The sequence below is a fragment of the Bufo gargarizans genome, chromosome 6 (genome assembly GCF_014858855.1).
Source record: "Bufo gargarizans isolate SCDJY-AF-19 chromosome 6, ASM1485885v1, whole genome shotgun sequence".
Lineage (NCBI taxonomy): Eukaryota > Metazoa > Chordata > Amphibia > Anura > Bufonidae > Bufo > Bufo gargarizans.
Window position 1 is genome coordinate 98,922,309 of NC_058085.1, and position 20,564 is coordinate 98,942,872.

Consider the following 20,564-nt stretch of genomic DNA (forward strand, 5'->3'; position numbering starts at 1 on the left):
GGAAGATCAAAGGGTTTAGGGGACCAGCTCTTGGATGGTAGCCATAGCAGTACCGAAGTAAGAGTAAGCTGGAGGGTGGTACCACATAATTGGTTTATTTCCGCTTCAATAAGGGACCAAAAACTGGTGATTAGCGGGCAGAACCAAAATATATGGCCCAGGGTGCCTTTACTCTGGGAGCAGCGCCAACACACATTTGTCTTTGATATACCCATTTTGTGGAGTTTGCTGGGATCATTATACCATCTGACCATCGTTTTGTAGGAATGTTCTTGAATTTTTACGCATCTAGAGAATCCATGAGATCTTAGATGTATTTGGTCTATCTCCGCTGCACTGAATGATACTCCCAGGTCCCCCTCCCATTGGGAAATGTAGGCAGGTTTATTCTTTTTGATTAAACACAGTAAGTTCCTATAAATATTGGAGATTGTGCGTTTAGGAGTTGTTTGTCCTTGAACTAGTTTTTCAAACCAGGTAGCTTCTTTAACTGTTGTATACTTGTCATGTAGTTTAGAACATGTGTCTTTGAAGACTTTTATGTCTAAGAAATTAGCCTGTTTCAAGCGGAGGGAACATAGAGCGTTTACTGCTGTTGTTGTATTTGTATTAGTTAGTAGTTCCCCAATATTTAAGTCCTTAAATAAGTTCCAGAAATCTGGGGGGTTGGTGATGCTAGGGTAGATTAGGTACGGACCTAATGACGAAGGTAGAAGTCTAGGGGGCTCTGAGAGTAAGTGTGTATGTTCAGACATGGTGTTGAATGTCGAGAAGATCCTTTTGGACAATCCTTCAATTGGGGGATTAGGTGTCCTGATACCCCATAAACTTGCTAGTTGGCAATTAGTCAGAGTAAGGAGCTCTATGTCTGAGCCTAAAATTCTGAAGTTAGGGATGCATAATTGCAACCACCTTTTTAATTGGATCGCTCTGTAGTAAGTCTGGGCATCAGGAAGACCCTATACCGCCTTGTGAACGGTCTCTTATCGGTTTTTCATAAGCTAAACGTGATTTTTTGCCTTTCCAAAGGAAAGATGTAAATAGTGAGCGTATGGTAGTAAAGAAGGATTGTGGCAGGTGGATGGGGACCATTTGAAGAAGATGTAGCAGTTTAGGCATAATATATGTCTGTAGGAGGTTTTTTCTACCCAGCCATGATACGAAGTGGAGAGATAATGAATTTAGTTGGTCTCTGATTTTTTTTTCAGTAAGGGAATGTAGTTCTTGCAATATAGAATCGTCGGTTTGTTTGTTAGGAAAATGCCTAGGTATTTAATTCTTTCTTGTTGCCATGTAAATGGATAGGAAGAGCGCAGCATATGGATTTGGGGTGTGGGGACAGAGATGTTGAGTGCTTCAGATTTAGAGTAATTGATTTCGAAATTTGACAGCGTGCCGAATTGCTCAAATAGTGACATTAGTGGGGGAAATGTCTGGATGGGATTTGTGATCAGGAGTAAGAGGTCATCCGCAAAGGCGGCGCATTTGTGCTCTGCTAGGTTGGTTTTTAGTCCCTTAATCATTGGATTGTCTCTTATTGCTTGAAACAGTGTTTCCATGGTGATAATGAAAAGAGTGGGGGGACAACGGGCAACCCTGACGTGTACCATTGCTTATGTTGAATGGATTAGATAAAATGCCGTTGACCCTCACTCTTGCACTAGGATGGTGATAGAGGGACATGATCGCAGTGATAAAGGGGGAGGGTACGGCAGCAGTATCATTTTAAAAATACTAGGGTCCACCCATGCCTTAAATAATTTGAGTAATATATTCTATGGTGGGGATCAGGTTGAGAGAGACAAACTGTTTAGGTTCTTTATGTATTATAATTCCTAAATATATTAATTTGTCCACTAGTAACAGTTTCGACTTGGCTGAGACACATAATCTGTCTACATCATCTACCAGACAAAACACTGATTTAGTCCAGTTGACTTTGAGGCCTAAGTGTTTCCAATATTCTTCTACTACTTCTAGGAGTGTGTATAAAAAATCTCCTGTGTCGCACAGGTACACCAGCATGTCATCAGCGTAAAGTGATAGTTTTTCTGTTATCCCTACAATATTCCATCCCTCTATCCCCCGTTATTTATCAGAATAGAAATAGGTTCCATCACAAGCGCGAAGAGCAGCGGGGACAGGGGGCACCTCTGTTGTGTGGCTTTATGCAGGATAAAGGGTTTAGACAAGGTCCCATTAACATGCACTCTCGTCATGGGTCGTAAACATAGGAGGTGTAACCACTTCAGAAAATTTTCTGGGAATCTAAATTTTCTCCGTATTTCCCATAAAAAGGCCCATTCTACTAAATCAAAAGCCTTTTTGTTGTCTAATGATGCTATTGCCCTATTTTCGGTATTATAATGTTTGATCTGCAGATTAGTATAGAGTCTCCTGAGATTTATGTCAGCAGACTTCCCAGGCATGTATCCAGATTGATCTGGTCCCACTAGAGATAGAATAACCTCAGCTAAACTTAATGCCAGGACCTTTGCCAAAATCTTAGCATCTAAATTGATAAGAGAAATAGGGAGATAGGAGAACTGCATTGTTCTTGTGGTTTCCCAGCCTTGTGGATCACTACTATTGTGGCTTCAGAAAATGTGGGTGACAACATGGACACCTCCAATGAATGTGCAAAATGTTTACTCAGACGAGCACTAAAACTCTCTGCATGCAATTTATACCACTCTGCCGGAAAACCATCTAGACCTGGGGTTTTATGGAGGCCATGGAGTTTATAGCGGCCTGGATCTCTAAGGGAGAGACAGGGGAATCAAGCATGGCTCTGTCTGCCCTAGATAATTGTGGGAATTAACCATATCCAAGTAACACTTGATCTCTCCCGTTGTGTACGTTAGTGTAGAGGTATATAATTTAGCATAATAATTGGCAAATTGAGCACAAATCTCATCAGGCCTAGAGACCTCAAGTCTGTCTGAATCGCCGCCACCACCGTTTGAGGTGTCTCCACCCTGGCCAGATACGCCAGCGTCCTCCTGCTCTTATCTCCATCTGAGAAAACTATTTGTCTCTGTGTAAGAAGTCGTTTCTGTGTATATTCAGTGAGATGTAGCTTGTAGTCCCTTTGAAGGGATAGTCATTCCTCTCGATTTTCCCTAGTCGGGTCACCAATATATGTATTTTCCGCCTCCACCATTCTAGTCTCCATCCCATTGCAGGTGATTTGCAATTGTACCCTGTGTGTGGCTATTGCTGCTATGCAGGCACCCCTCAAAACCGCCTTGCAGTCCTCCCACTCTGTAATTGGATCAGAAGAACCCTCATTCACAGTCCAGTATTCTTCCAACTCTTTGTGACAAGCAGATATTACCGGGAGCACTTGTAGCCACACCGGATTTAGTCTCAATACCTTTTCTGGTTTATCTATTGCTTGGGTCAAGATAATCTCTAACGGAGCATGATCAGAGATACCTTGTGGTAAATATGACGCCCCCGTAACATGAGCAGAGAGTCTTAATTCCCAAAGGCTAGATCAATGCGGGACATAGTATCCCGTCAAGCAGAGTAACATGAAAACTGCTTAAGTGATGAGCTCTTCCATCTCCAAATTTCTACAAGATTATGAGCCTTCGCCCCAATTAGCCAGAGTCGCATTGTTTCTGAGCGGGGGCCTCAACCTATCTAATTGGTTATCTAATACTACATTAAAGTCTCCTAGAATTACTAAAGGAGCTGGGGGTAATAGTGCAATCTAAACTATAAGCTCATCCAGAAGAGACCTGGCAAAGGGCGTGGAATATATAGTCCAACTAAAATCAGGGAGTTACCTCTGATAAGACCATGTAGGAGAATAAATCTTCCATGTGTATCTACCTGCACCTTGTTCAGCTGCCAGGGTAACGCCTTACTGATCAAGATGGAGACCCCACGCGCATTTTATGTCGCATAATGCGTTTGTCCCACCCATGGTTGTCGAAGAGATAAAACTTTCCGATCTCTTTAATGTGTTTCCTGTGAAATAAGGATATCAGGAGCATAAACCTTGAGATAATTAAAGACCAATCACCTTTTGATTTTACAGTTTAGTCCTCTCACATTCCATGAGATTATTTTAATTGTCGCCATATTTCTATCCTGTCTTTACATATCTTATGGCAACCATTTGCAGCACTGTGGTCACACGCATACATCCATTCACACCAACTGGTACACATTCTAAACCTTCCTATATCCCCTCCCTGCCCACACAACCCCAACCTGTCTGAGCCTTTGATCTCGAACACTCAATTAACCTAGTAGGTAAGGGAAAGTTTCCCTCACCTAAACGCTGACGTAGCCTGTTCACTTACAGCTACTATATATTCTAGGGGCTTTTTCTTCCTTCCCACTCTAACCTCTCACCTGCCCCTTCCAGTAATAAAAACTTGCTTTAGATGCCAAAGGGTCAATAATGGAAAACTAAAGTAACTGCTAAACTTGTAAAAATAAAACAAGTGCAAAGCTAAAAAGAGCTCCCCCTCTTTCTTATACAACTTTCCCCCACTTCATTCTTTCTCTATTTAACTTCACATTTGTTGAGAATATCTTGTTAACACTTTCATCTATATACTCTTAGCCACTATAATGCAAACAGAGATAAAGAGAGCATCTTCAAAATATTAAATCACTGCCTCCTCTCTTGTGGTCGACGGGTATCAAGCCAGTCTGAGGCCTCCTCCGGGGTCAGGAAAAAACGAGTTCCCCCTCTACTTGGATCCGCAACCTTGTTGGGTACAGCATGGTGTATTTTATTCCCAGCTCTCTAAGCCTAGCTCGGACTTCAGTGAATTCTTTTCTTTTCTTCTGTACTTCCGTGGTAAAGTCGGAGTAGAAGGAAATCTTAGTATTTTCATAGGAGATAGTCCCCTTTCTTCTTGCTGCTGCCAGGATTTCATCTCGGTCTCTGTAGTTTAATACTTTCATTACAAACGGTCTTGGAGGTGAGCCTGAAGGTAGGGGCTTTGTTGGGATCCTATGTGCCCTTTCGATCACAAAACACTGGGACAGATGCAGTGGCGCTAGGGTTAATTTTATCAAACTCTCTGCAAAAGCCTCAGGTTCAGAGCCTTCAGTTCTCTCTGGGAGGCTCAGAATGCGAATATTGTTTCGCCTATTTCTATTTTCAGCATCTTTGGCTCTAGCTTGCAAGGCCTTAACTTGTTGGAGGAGCGAAGTGGTTAATTCAGAATTGCCTCTAGCTGTGTCTTCCACCTCCCCCACTCCACTTCTGTTGTGTGGGTTCTCATTTTCTCAATGTCATGGTGCAACAAGTTGACATCACTTTGGAGATGATCTATCTTTGCTGTTAGGGCAGCCTGGCAGGTTGCTATGGCCATCATAATTTTGTCAGTTTGTGGCTTTTCAGCAGATTTAGCTTCTATGATATCATCCCCTTCAGTTTGGCTCATATTATCCGTTAAAGTTTTATTTGGGGTTTGAGGGGGTATCAGAGTAGTTTTCCGCCCCAAATACTAATAGGCATATCATTTGGGAGTAAGAATTTTCCCTCCTCCAGACCAAGAGAAGTCCTCCTCAGAATATAGCTCAGGGATCTGTGACTTTAGGATTACTATGCACACAATATTTCACCAGGATTAGCACCCAGACTATGCCTCCCAGTTCATTTGTTGTTTTCTCAGATTATTTTATCGTTTCTCTGCAGCCCAGATAGCTTGTAATATATAGGCTGAGGATTCTCTCCTCTCTCTCTCAGGTAACCTGGTGCCGCCAAGGCTGCCTTGTGGCATTATAAAGAAGATGGCTGCCAACTCCTCTTGTCCACAGGCCACACCTCCTCCTTCTCTCTCCTTCCCTCCGCTGCCCCAGTGAAGAAAAACAGTTCTGGACAGATCAGGATTGCCCCGGGCAACTCACCAACCTCACCGCTGTACCTGCGACAGCTTAGTCCAGATCTGGAGTCTGCCCGCATGTGCTGCGATCTCCCCTCTGCGCTCCCGGCTATGGCCACGCTTTGCCCATCTGCCTTTCTGGTGGTAAGTTGGATGCACTCCCCTTCAGTCGCTTCCCTTGCTGCCACACTTGTGGGAGATCTTCTAGGGGTCACTGCCCTGTATGATGTGTCGGTTCCCGTGTTTTTTAGTACTTGAGGGAGTCAGGATGTTTCAGGATTGCGGGAGAGCTCTCTACCACCCGTCTTTACTCCATGACAGTGTCACAACCAGACAGTTGAGAAGCTCTGACAGAAGCCTTTCAGAACCTCCTCCTTGAGTTTTCTTTGTTTTTGGTTTTCAGTTCCTCATCTCGTTAGCCTCTCTCAGCTGTCATGTAGTTGGACTGATTGCATCCCTTTAAATTCCTCCCCATAATGCATTAGTGTGCGGTTTATACAGCTTCCTGGAGTGTGTGTGCATGCTGATCCTATCAGTCTTCTACAAGTTAAGTGTTTTACATTCATTTGTGATTTTCTGTTTGCTGGATCCCAGGTGACCCTGACTCCCTCCGTGTCTAGTGTAGGGAGCTGGTGGTCGTGTCCCTTCACTATTGTAGGGTGTTCAGGTGTTATATAGTCGAGGTACGAGGATATGCGATCATCCACCATTGGGATTATTGCATAGGCTGAGCAGTAAGGGAGAGAAGCCAGGTCTGATGCAGGGGTCTCCCTTTTTGTTCCTTAGTTTTGGATCCAGTGAGTCATATATTCATTTTGCATTGTCTTGTTTCCTGTACACCTTCCGTGACATTATAAACCGCCAAAACCGTCTCAAGCATGGATCCGGTTTCACTTTTGACTGAACGCTTCCAGGGTCTTTCATTGGAGGTAGCTGATCTCCGTAAGACTCTTTCTCAGTTTCTAGTGACCGGTTCAGCTTGCGTTCATTGAGTTTGTTCTGAGCCTAAGATCTTGCTCCCGGATACGTTCTCCGGGGGTAGTGAGAATTTTGTGCGTTTCAGAGAGGCTTGCAAACTCCATTTTCGCCTTCTTCCCCATTCCTCTGGTGATGAGGAACGGAGGGTGGGGATCATTATATCGCTGCTCAGGGGTAACGCTCAGTCGTGGGCTTTTTCGCTGCCGGTGGGGGCACGGCCCCTCCGTTCAGTGGATGAATTATTTTTAGCCCTGGGTCAGATATATGATGATCCGGATCGTGTTGATTTGGCTGAGTCTAGACTACGTCTGTTATGCCAGGGTAAACAATCCGCAGAGATATACTGCTCAGAATTTCGGAGATGGGCAGCTGATACTGGTTGGAATGATGCTGCACTCCGAAGTCAATTTTGCCATGGTCTTTCAGAGGGATTGAAAGATGCATTTGCCTTTCATGAGAGGCCTATCTCCTTGGATGCTGCTATGTCTCAGGCCGTTCGTATTGACAGGCGTCTTAGAGAGAGAGGAGAGATCTCTCCTTCCTGTCATACTCAGTCCCAGGACAGTGCGGCGGTCTCATTCAGTGCGCAGGGGTCTCAGTCGCTGTCAGCGCCTTCTGAGCAGGAGCCCATGCAGCTGGGGTTGATTGCTTCTGACAATAGAAGATTCAGCCTGCATGGGAAGGTTTGTTTTTGTTGTGGAGGTATAAATCATTTGGCAAATGTTTGTCCCTCTAGGAGATTCAGGCAGTTTTCTGGGAGTAATAAAGAAACAAAAAGGAAAAAATCTTTTAAAAATGTTCCATCTGTTACTATTGGCAGGGTTGAGGCGGAAATTGAAGGTTTTCCGTTTGCTTGTAGTTCCCGTTTTGTCCTGCCTGCCAGGGTGGCGCTAGAGAGCAATAACATTTTTTGTGAGATTTTTGTAGATAGTGGAGCAGCTGTCAATCTCATTGATAATCATTTTGCGATAACTCATGGTTCCCAGGTGTGCACTTTGGGAAAGGATATTTCTGTTTTTGCTATTGATTCCGCTCCACTTTCTCAGAAATTATTAAAGGGCATAGTTCACAATATTCGTTTAATTGTGAGTGATGCTCATGTTGAGGATGTGTCATGTTTTGTCCTTAGCGGATTACCTACTCCTCTTGTGTTGGGGCTACCCTGGCTCACTAAACATAACCCCACCATTGATTGGCAAGCTTGGCAAATAAATGGTTGGAGTGACTTTTGCAGAGAGAATTGCCTCACGACATCTGTTTCTGAGGTTTCTACTAAGACTGTACCATCTTTTCTCTCAGAATTTTTGGATGTCTTCTCTGAGAGTGGAGTTCAGGATTTGCCCCCGCACAGGGAGTACGATTGCCCTATTAATCTCATCCCAGGCGCCAAGCTGCCTAAATCTCGTTTATACAACCTCTCCCAACCTAAACGGGTCGCTATGCGTGCTTATATCTCTGAGAGTCTGAGAAAAGGACACATACGACCCTCGAAGTCACCTGTTGCCGCTGTTTTTTTCTTTGTTAAAAAAAAAGATGGTTCTTTAAGACCTTGTCTGGATTTCAGGGAGCTGAACAGTATCACTATTCGTGACCCTTATCCGCTTCCTCTGATCCCGGACCTGTTTAACCAGATTGTTGGGGCTAAAGTCTTTTCCAAGTTAGATCTAAGAGGGGCATACAACCTGGTCAGGGTCAGAGAAGGAGACGAATGGAAGATGGCTTTCAATACCCCTGAGGGCCATTTTGAGAATTTGGTTATGCCTTTTGGTTTGATGAATGCCCCAGCCGTTTTTCTGCATTTCGTGAACAGCATTTTTTATCATTTAATGGGAAAATTTGTATTAGTGTATTTGGATGACATTTTGATTTTTTTCTCCTGATTTCAAAACTCATAAGGAACACTTACGTCAGGTCTTGCTCATCCTGCGGGAGAATCAATTATACGCGAAACTGGAAAAATGTGTGTTTGCGGTTCCAGAGATTCAATTTCTGGGGTTTCTTCTCTCCGCTTCTGGTTTTCGCATGGACCCCGAGAAGGTCCACGCTGTGCTTGAGTGGGAGCTTCCTGAGAATCAGAAGGCGCTGATGCGTTTTTTAGGCTTTGCCAATTATTACAGGAAGTTTATTTTGAATTATTCCTCTATTGTTAAACCACTCACTGATATGACCAGAAAGGGGGTAGATTTTCCTTCCTGGTCGGTAGTGGCGCGTAAGGCCTTTTCTAATATCAAGAAGAGTTTTGCTTCCGCTCCCATCTTGGTACAACCTGATATTTCTTTACCCTTCATAGTTGAGGTTGATGCTTCTGAGGTGGGTGTGGGTGCGGTCTTGTCTCAGGGTTCCTCTCCTGCCAAATGGCGACCGTGTGCCTTTTTCTCAAAGAAACTCTCCTCCGCAGAGAGAAATTACGATGTGGGAGATAGGGAATTGTTGGCCATCAAGTTGGCTTTTGAGGAATGGCGCCATTGGCTAGAGGGAGCCAGACACCCTATTACCGTGTTTACTGACCATAAAAATCTGGCCTACTTGGAGTCAGCCAAGCGTCTGAACCCGAGACAGGCCCGATGGTCTTTGTTCTTTTCAAGGTTTAATTTTGTTGTCACGTTCTGCCCTGGGGTTAAGAATGTGAAGGCAGATGCCCTGTCACGTTGTTTTCCGGGAGGTGGGAATTTTGAAGACCCGGGTCCCATTTTGGCTGAAGGTGTGGTGGTCTCTGCTCTTTTTCCTGAATTGGAGGCAGAGGTGCAGGCAGCCCAGTCAGAGGCTCCTGATCTTTGTCCTCCTGGGAGGTTGTTTGTGCCTCTCGCTTTAAGACACAAGATTTTTAAGGAACACCACGATACGGTCCTTGCTGGGCACCCGGGGGCAAGAGTCACAGTGGATCTCATCGCTCTGAGATTCTGGTGGCCTGCACTTCGTAAGTCGGTTGAGGGTTTTGTGGCAGCCTGCGAGACTTGCGCTCGTGCCAAAGTCCCTCATTCACAGCCATCAGGTCCTCTCCTTCCCTTACCCATTTCTTCACGTCCTTGGACACATCTGTCCATGGACTTCATAACGGACCTGCCTCGTTCCTCGGGGAAGACTGTGATTCTGGTGGTGGTGGACCGTTTTAGCAAAATGGTGCATTTCATCCCTTTTCCTGGTTTGCCCAATGCTAAGACGCTGGCGCAGGCATTTATTGATCACATTGTCAAATTGCATGGTATTCCTTCAGACATAGTCTCTGATAGGGGCACGCAGTTTGTTTCCAGATTCTGGAAGGCTTTCTGTTCTCGCTTGGGGGTTCGGTTGTCATTCTCCTCTGCTTTCCACCCGCAGTCGAATGGCCAGACAGAGCACGCCAATCAGAATCTGGAGACATATCTGCGCTGTTTTGTGGCGGAGAATCAGGAGGATTGGTGTTTTTTTTGTCCCTTGCTGAGTTTGCTTTAAATAACCATCGTCAGGAGTCCTCTGATAAGTCACCATTTTTTGGTGCATATGGGTTTCATCCGCAGTTTGGGACTTTCTCGGGAGAGGGGTCTTCTGGTTTACCTGATGAGGACAGATTCTCCTCGTCTTTGTCATCTATTTGGCAAAAGATTCAGGATAATCTAAAGAGCATGAGTGAGAGATATAAGCGTGTGGCAGATAAGAGACGTGTGCCTGGTCCGGACCTGAATGTTGGTGATCTGGTGTGGTTGTCTACCAAGAATATCAAATTGAAGGTTCCCTCCTGGAAGTTGGGTCCTAGGTTTATTGGGCCTTACAAAATCCTGTCTGTCATCAATCCTGTTGCCTACCGTCTTGATCTTCCTCAGACTTGGAAGATCCATAATGTTTTTCATAAGTCCTTATTGAAACCTTATGTTCAACCCATTGTACCCTCGCCTTTGCCTCCTCCGATTATGGTTGATGGGAATCTTGAATTTCAGGTCTCTAGGATTGTGGATTCTCATCTTGTCCGCGGTTCTCTCCAGTACCTCGTTCATTGGGAGGGTTATGGTCCTGAGGAGAGGATGTGGGTCCCAGTGACGGACATTAAGGCCACTCGTCTCATCAGGGCTTTCCATAGGTCCCATCCTGAGAAGGTGGGCTCTGAGTGTCCGGAGTCCACTCGTAGAGGGAGGGGTACTGTCACAACCAGACAGCTGAGAAGCTCTGACAGAAGCCTTTCAGAACCTCCTCCTTGAGTTTTCTTTGTTTTTGGTTTTCAGTTCCTCATCTCGTTAGCCTCTCTCAGCTGTCATGTAGTTGGACTTATTGCATCCCTTTAATTTCCTCCCCATAATGCATTAGTGTGCGGTTTATACAGCTTCCTGGAGTGTGTGTGCATGCTGATCCTATCAGTCTTCTACAAGTTAAGTGTTTTACATTCATTTGTGATTTTCTGTTTGCTGGATCCCAGGTGACCCTGACTCCCTCCGTGTCTAGTGTAGGGAGCCGGTGGTGGTGTCCCTTCACTATTGTAGGGTGTTCAGGTGTTATATAGTCGAGGTACGAGGATACAGGGGTCTTCCTTTTTGTTCCTTAGTTTTGGATCCAGTGAGTCATATATTTATTTTGCATTGTCTTGTTTCCTGTACACCTTCCATGACAGACAGCCAGGCCACGCCCCAACATCCCAGTGCTTGCATGGCCAGCATACTCACCAGACATGTAACCCATTGAGCATGTTTGGGATGTTCTGGATCGACGTATACAACAGCGTGTTCCAGTTCCTACAAATATTCTGCAACTTCGCACAGCTATTGAGGAGGAGTGGACCAACATTCCACAGGCCACAATCAACAACCTAATCAACTCTATGTGATGGAGATGTGTTGCTCTGTGTGAGGCAAATGGTGGCCACACCAGATACTGACTGGCATATTCATGCTGTCTATTTAGCACTTTGATATGCCAAACCTGTGAGGTGGGATGGATTATCTCGGCAAAGGAGAAGTGCTCACTAACACAGATTTAGACTTTAGATTTGTGAACAATATTTTAGAGTAATAGGTCTTTTGTGTATGTAGAAAATGTTTCAGATCTTTGAGTTCAGCTCATGCAAAATAGGAGCAAAACCGAAAGTGTTTTTGTTCAGTGTACTTACACATGCACCCTCTTAAATGTAAAACTCTGCAGAATATTGTAGCACTGTATGAATATTATCATTGATTATATTACTATCTGAATTAAATAATACTTTTTCCTCCTCTATTTTCCCCTCTCTCATCAGAAACTCCCAGCATTCTTAAGCAACAGTCAACAGCTGAACCCTCCTCTGTATTAGGCCCCATCTCTCACAATAATCTAGCTAAGCCAATATTCTGCAGTAGGAAAACATGCAGGTTTAATTAACACATTGGTGGGGGAAGATTGCAAACATCTATCATAAAGTATCTACAGTGAGCAAAAGGTGAAAGTTTTCTTTATTGTGAGCTGCCATTCTAATATATCTTAAAGGGAATATGTCACCCCGATTCTGGATCATCTACAGTAAGCCTTGAATCTCTCGGGTGCTAGGTTTAAATCTGACCTAGGTTTGTATATTCTCCACATGTTTGCATGGATTTCCTCGCGCACTCCAAAGACATGCTGAGAGGAAACTTAGATAGTGAACTTCATTGGGGACAGCAAGTGACGATAATGTTTGTGAAGTGCTGTGTAATATGTTAGCGCTATATAAGTGAGTAAAATGAATAAAAACAAATAATACGTGAGTAGTATTGCACAATTTTTTTTTCCTACTGCCCCTGCTGTCAGCACTCAAAGCTGTACTGAAATACACAGTCAGGACTGCTGTGCTGCTCTAACATAATAGAGAGAACAATGTGTTTCAGTGCAGCTCTCAGCACTGACAGCAGGGGAATAGGGGGCAGCAGGTAGAGTTGATCGAGCACCAAAGTGCTCGGGTGCTCTGGTGCTCGAGTAGAACACTTTCGGGTGCTCGGGTGCTCTACAGAGCACCAGAGCACAATGGAAGTCAATGGGAGAACCAGAGCATTAAACCTGGCAGCTCCTGCTCTGAAGAGGGGAGCGTGTCTGGTTCACAGGAAAAGGTCAGAAATTGATGGAAACACCACTGAAATGGTTCAGGAACACAATGGGGAGGATGCCTGGATGCAGGGCCGGTGCAAGGATTTTTGCCAACACAAGCGAAGCTACATTTTGGCGCCCCCCCTTGCAGCTCACCTGCGAAGGGGGGTGCCCACCTCAGGTCAAACCAGCAATCAGACCCCCAATGTTAATCAGACCTCAGATCAGACCCCCATGTCAGCCATCATGCCCTCATGTCAGCCATCATACCCCCATGTCAGCCATCATGCCCCCATGTCAGCCATCATGCCCCCATATCACATTTCTCCCCCTCCATGTCACATCAGCCCTCCATGTCACATCAGCCCTCCATGTCACATTTCTCCCCCTCCATGTCATATACAGGGATACAGGCATGTAGGGGTGCACACAGACATATACAGGAGTACAGGCATGTAGGGGTGCACACAGACGTATGCAGGCGTACAGGCATGTAGGGGTGCACAGAGACATATACAGGAGTACAGGCATGTAGGGGTGCACACAGACATATACAGGGGTACAGACATGTAGGGGTGCACACAGACGTATGCAGGTGGACAGGCATGTAGGGGTGCACACAGAGGTATACAGGGGTACAGGCATGTAGGGGTGCACACAGACATATACAGGGGTACAGACATGTAGGGGTGCACACAGACGTATGCAGGTGGACAGGCATGTAGGGGTGCACACAGACATATACAGGGGTACAGGCATGTAGGGGTGCACACGGACGTATGCAGGGGTACAGGCATGTAGGGGTGCACACGGACGTATGCAGGGGTACAGGCATGTAGGGGTGCACACGGACATATACAGGAGTACAGGCATGTAGGGGTGCACACAGACATATACAGGGGTACAGGCATGTAGGGGTCACCCACACAGGCACAGGTTACTGACATGTATTCGGTATGGGCACAGGGAGATCCAGGGGTGCGCACACTTTGGGGTGCAGGACATATAAAGAGGCTGATAGTTATCTCTATTTCCAGCAGTGGCAGGACATTTAAAGTACGGGCTGCACATAGCGCCCCTGTGCGGGGCCACTTACCCAGTGCCAGGTGCAAAAGGTGCAACAGCAGGGCGCTGAGCCCGGGGCAGCTCATCACTTCAATGCCGACCCCGGTGCCTCCATCTGCTTCACACGCCTGAGTGCAAACCGGGCATTGAGCCATGCGATGCATGAGCCTGAGCTTGGCGGCTCCGTCCTCACTGCCTGCAGCAGCCACAGCCTGGCAATGCCGGTGGCAGCCAGAGCGGCGCGCTGCTGAGCCAATGATGAATGAATATCTATCTATCATTCATCTGTGACTGTCTGTGATCATCTAGCTCTGCCTGGAGTGCCTGCCTAGCTGCTGCTGCTATGTTGCACTTGCCCTGACTACGAGTCCGGCCGGGCGGCCCAACACAGCCGCACTCGCACTGTCGCACACAGGCTAGGGGGGGGCTGGGGCTGATATCTGTTGCCCTGAGACTAGAGTCCCTGACTACTCGACTAGACGAGTGCCGCGGGCGCTGCAGGTTCAAATAAGTAAGTCAAGACAGTCATAAAAAAAAAAGGATTCATCCATTCTTCCGCCCTGCGCAGGGCGCGCCCTAAGGCGGCCGCTTGGTCTGCCTTATGGTAGCGCTGGCCCTGCCTGGATGCATCTTGGACTCCCAGGTCGCTGCTGGGAACGATGTTGTCCTAGTAGTATGCCACTTTTGCAGACTGACAATAATGCGCACAAACCGAAGATAAAATCGATTTTAGAGGAAAAATTGTTAGGAAACATTCTTTATATTTACTTGTATATAAAGTGCAAGTGCTGCAAAAATTACAAGGAAGAGGCACTCCGATACAACCTGTATATCACATAATGGAGGGCCTCATTCACATTGTGGTACAATTGTTCAGGTAGTCGGACTCCTACACTCATAAAGCCTATGCACTAAGGGAAAGGGCTGCCAAAAATTACAAGGAACCCGCACTCCAATACACATAAAGGAGGGCATCATACACACCCTTGAAAAATTATGATTGATGGCCTGCTGGTGACCCTCAAAAACATTATGGGCGAGGGCCTGCTGCTGATCTGACCATCTAAAACATTAGGGGTGAGGGTCTGCTGCTGAGCTGACCATCTAAAACATTAGGGGTGAGGGTCTGCTGCTGAGCTGACAAACTAAAACATTAGGGGTGAGGGTCTGCTGCTGAGCTGACAAACTAAAACATTAGGGGTGAGGGTCTGCTGCTGAGCTTGCCCTCTGAAACATTAGGGGTGAGGGCCTGCTGCTGAGCTGACCATCTAAAACATTATGGCGAGGGCCTGCTGGTGATCTGACCATCTAAAACATTATGGCGAGGGCCTGCTGGTGACCCTCTAAAACATTAGAAGCGAGGGCAGCCTAATAAGCATGTTGATATGATGGAGGAGGAGGATGAGAAAAGGAAGATTGAACCACATACCCTTTTTTGTGGTGGAAGGGGAACATAGGAATGCAGTGTATTCAATACACCATAAAAGCCACATTTAGAGTGCCTTTATGTTCAGCCGCTTTCCTCTGGTGGAGTAGAGAAGTCAGGGGCAATCCAGGCTTTGTTCATTTTGATGAGTCAACCTGTCAGCATTTTCAGTTTCGACAGATGGATGCGCTTATCGGTTATTATGCCCCCAGCAGCACTAAATACCCGCTCTGACAAAATGCTGGCAGCTGGGCAGGCCAGCACCACCAAGGCGTAGAGTGCCAGTTCGCGCCACGTGTCCAGCTTGGACACCCAATAGTTGTAACGCACAGAGGGATCACTGAGGACGCTGACACGGTCTGCCCGCCTTCACCATCTTCACCTCTTCCACATGCAAAGCGTCCACCTTTATTGTGAGCAGCGAGCATTTCAGTAGATCAGGGTCAGGATTCTGTTGACCAGACTCTTGGCTACTGAGACTGAACTTTGTGGAAGACAGGGTGGTGCTTAACCGACTGGAAGCATTATCTGCTGCAATCCAACTAACCACCTGGTCGCACTGGTGTGACTTTGAGAGTGGTGATCTGCGCCGCACTGCAAACTGGGACATGAAGCTAGGTATCGTGGATGAGTGTGTTTCTTGTGCTCTGGCAGCAGGCACAGTTTCACCGCGCCCAGGGCCACGGCCTCAGCGTGCACCATCAGCAGCACGCTCACCTCCCCGTCCCTTAATGCTCGCCTTGAGCAGGGGTGTATCTATCACGAGGCAGACAAGGCATTTGCCTAGGGCGGCACTTGCCAATGGGGCGGCAAAATGCCTTGTTTGCTTAGTGATAGTTACACAATATGCTAAATATTTTTTTTGCCCCTTGTCCGATCCGATGCTTTGCTATGCGAGCGGCATCGCCGCCGCCGCATAGTGAAGGAGTTAAAAGATTTACTTCCTCCTCCTCCTGACTTCCTCCGGACCTCCCCTGCCTTTTGCGTACGCGCGTTGCCGTTGTGATGTCACACAGAAGTTGAGTCACGGGCCGGCAACGCTAGGGTGAGCCTTATCTCCTCTAAGTGCAGAACGGATCCTGCACACGGTCACCGTGAACACTGAGGCCAGGCCCCGGCCACCAATGCACTGATCCCTGAGCCTGCTGTCTTCAAAAACTGTAAGTACTTAAATTACAGTAATTCACAAAAAATCAACTACTTAGTTGTTTTATGGGGTAAGGGGGTTGGGTGGTTAGAGGGGGGAGAATTAGGGAGGGGTTAATACTGTACTATCTCCAGCTACACTTTGTTTTAAAAAATAAATAAAAAGTAATCTGTAAAATACATTTGTGTTAGAAGTTGTGCTTGTTTAATTTTTAGAATAATGATACAGCCATTTTATTTAATGTATTTGTGCTAATTTCTGTGCTGTTGGAGGGGAGGGGCAGTATTACACAATCTTTATATATTTTTTTATACATATACAGATTGTGTAATACTGCCCCTCACCCCCCTCTAACCAACACAGAAATGAGCACAAATGTATTAAATAAAATGGCTGCCTGTATTATTTTTCTAAAAATTAAAAAAGCGCAACTTCTGACACACATACTTTGTATTTTACAGATTTTTATATATGATTTTTATGGCCTTGACAGGAAGGGGTGGATAAAATTTATATTAGGGTGCCCGAGTTTAGTCTTGCCTAGGGCAGCACAAAACCAAGATACACCACTGGCCTTGAGCATATTAAATGGTATATATACTTGCAAGTATGTTATACGTACAGTAGCGCAGGTTTTGTAAGTGTATGCGGAAATACTGTAAATTACACTGAATGTCACAGATATTTAGGATGCGCAAACGTTATACAGGAGATGTAGCGCAGGTAACAGCAGCGCCCAAACAATTGCGCTGAATGTCACAGATATTTAGGATGCGCAAATGTAACACAACAGATGTAGCAGAGGTTGTGTCACTGTCAACAGCGGCCAAACAATTGCTCGCAATTTAGCTCAGGTTGCGCTAATAATATATATTGCAGCCAGATAAAACAATAGTCCTTAAAAGGACTTTTGGGTCTCTTACACCTTTCAACAGTAAACCCTGCCTGAAAAATAATATATATTCCTGTCCCTACACTATCTGTCCCTTCTGCTGCAGCTCTCCCTGACTAAGACTGAGCCGAACCACGTGTCATCGGGTGCTATATAGCACCCGATGGCGTGTTCCGGCCAGCCAATCACTCTAATGCCAGTAACCAACATGGCTACGGAATTACAGTGAGTGCCAGTACCTCCCCGCACGTTTATTAGCTGCGTAGCAACCAACAGACGTGCGGGGAGGAGACTCGAGCATTGCGCTCGAGCACACACGGTGTTCGGCTGAACACCGCAATGTGTTGAGCATCGCAATGCTTGAGTCAAAATGGTGTTTGGCCGAGCATGCTCGCCCATCACTAGCAGTAGGTAAATGAAAAATAGTGGTCTGGACTCCATATCTGCAATATTACTCATGTATTACTGTAGATAATGGTCCAAAATCGGGGGGTGACAAATTCCCTTTAGTATTGCCTCATTTTCCTTGCAACTGATAAAATACGTAATACAGATCTATGTATCTGGATAACATTGGACTATTCTGGATGAAAGGCTGGAAGAAGGAGATGGTGGAAGAAGGCCATTTATGAAGCATAGAGTGGTACTTGTTAAATGTTCATCTTCCAAAATGTGCTTTGGCAGAAAAGTATGATGATTATAACTGTCTTTCATTGTACGCGCAGGCACAAACGCCATTGCAGTTTTATGTGAGGCCATAAATACAGCTCCTGTTATTACTCCAGTACTCCAGCAGCCACTTAAGTAAATATGCCTCTTATCATTTTACTGTGAGCCTATGTGAGGTCCTGTGAGGTTCCGCACACAATTATTAGATTTCATGCACATTTCTTGGAAAATTCGGAAAGCTATTTTTCATCAGAAATTACTTTCCGGTCAATTTAGCATAAATGGTTACATCAAGCAGATATTTATTCTTTTGAGAATCTTCCAGATTCCAGAAAATGTTTAATGGCTTTAAAAGAAAGGGACTGTGAGCAAAGTGAAAAAAACAAGTAATTTCACAATTTAATAAAGTTATGTTTCTGTTTGTTTCCTACTTAACATGAAAAGGAATAAATAGCCAGTGTGTGGCCAACGTCTGTGGGTCCTGACTCCGCACAATGTTCAAGGTAATGGTATAAAATATTCAGATATACATTGGAGAGGACCGGCACCACCTAAAGCTTTAAAGGGGGATGTCCAAGTTAATTTTATTGATGACCTATGGATAGGTCATCAATATCAGATCGGCGGGTGTCTGACATCGAGCGCCCCGGCCGATCAGCTGTTTGAAGAGACAGCCTTGTGTCGTGCCAGCCCTGCCTTCCCTTTATTGTTTAATTGTTACCCGTCGCAACTGCAGCGGTGAGCAGGTATAATTACAAGAAGTCGTCCCATTCACTTCAGTGGTTCTTATACACTTAAATAGGAATGAGCCATCCCATTGAAGTAAATGGGATATAGATATAAAAAATAAACTGTGACACAATAACAGATTTAGATACACTTGGTGTCAGTATGCACTGCACCTCTAGTACTACATTCCTTATATTCAAAATAACACACTAACCACAGTATTATGCATAGATTACTATATACTTTGAACTGTGCCATTACTTGTTGAACTCTCTAACACAGCGGTCCGCGGACCAGGGCCGAGCCCTGGTAGATTGTTTGCCGAGCCGCGGCAATTCCTTCCAACTGTGATGCCGGCCAGTCACTGCCACCAATGAAAATGTTTGAAAAGGGCTAGTGAGGCAGGGATTGGTTAGGTCCCACTGCCCCACTAATTAAAATGCTGAAAAGAGCTTGTGAGGGAGGGATTGGTTAGGTCTCACTGCCCCACCAATGGAAATAAACATGACGGCCCGAGGTGGGAATTTCAGCTAGTACCTGAGCGAGTGAGTGGAAAAAATGACCTGCAGTTCCTCTTCCATGTCACCTTAAAATATCAGCAGTGCAGCAGAGACCAGTGCAACAGAGACCAGTGCAGCAGAGCCCAGTGACCACTAGACCCTAGTCAGTTTTGTGCAGCCAATTCAGGTATAGTTACCATGTCAGCGGGAAATAAAAGCAGGGAGATATCAATGTAATAGTAAGGCCTATTTCACACTGATTCTGCATTATGGTGAGTTAAGTCACATTTAAATAATAAATGTAATCGTTATATAGTGTTATATATTTTAATATGCACCTTGTGTTTTGTTATACGCGTGAATCAGTCAGCGCCGACCAGCACCCCCTAAGCCCCGCCCATCCCCTAAGCCCCGCCCGAGAAGCCCCCCCCCCCCTCCCCAACCGGTCTTCCATGAAACTTGGTGCAAAAAAAGGTTGGGGACCACTGCTCTAACACACATACGCTTCTAGTTTGTTTCCTGCTTCCCGGTTGGATGCCGCTGTGCATCCTATTGCTGTCACTGGACTCAGATATAATGTGGTGTAGTTACAAGTGTGAGGCCCTCTGGTATGTAAGGAGAGGATTCACTGTTTTGAGACTAACCAGATTTATTAATGTATTTTTTTTCTTATTTTAATGGTTCTATTGATTTTTAAGGAATTAATGAAATGTTGCGTTTTATTGCGCATTTTCACCTTTCATTTTGTTTAGTTTTTGGTGCTGGTGATCTGTACATAACAAGTATGTCATTAGTGTGTATAATGTTTGGTTGGGCACACCTGATACCTGGACCCAGTAGTGGAGACAGTATATTGGGACATACAATGAGTTTATTAAATAGTAAAAAAATGGATAACAAATGCATACATTATAATCCACAGTATATATGAGTATAAATAAATGAAGGTCCGACAATATAAAATATATATATGTTATATATGTGGTATATACTACAGAATATGGTACACTGGACACCCACTGAAGAAGGAGCTGGTAGCTCTGAAACGCGTATGGGGAGAGAGCAGACATAAGTCCCATATTCACTACTATATTGGCCAATATACTAAAGGATTGCGGAACACACAAAGAACCCGCCATTTTTTAAAGAGCCTGCTCATTCGGACACGTGGCACGCCAACTGCGGTGATCTGAACACGTGACACGCCGACAGCGAGAAATCACACCACTACCCTGAAATGACGTCACCGGAAGGAGCATCGCGGTGGCTGAACTCGTGTAATTCATGCGCGCAGCGAGGAGGA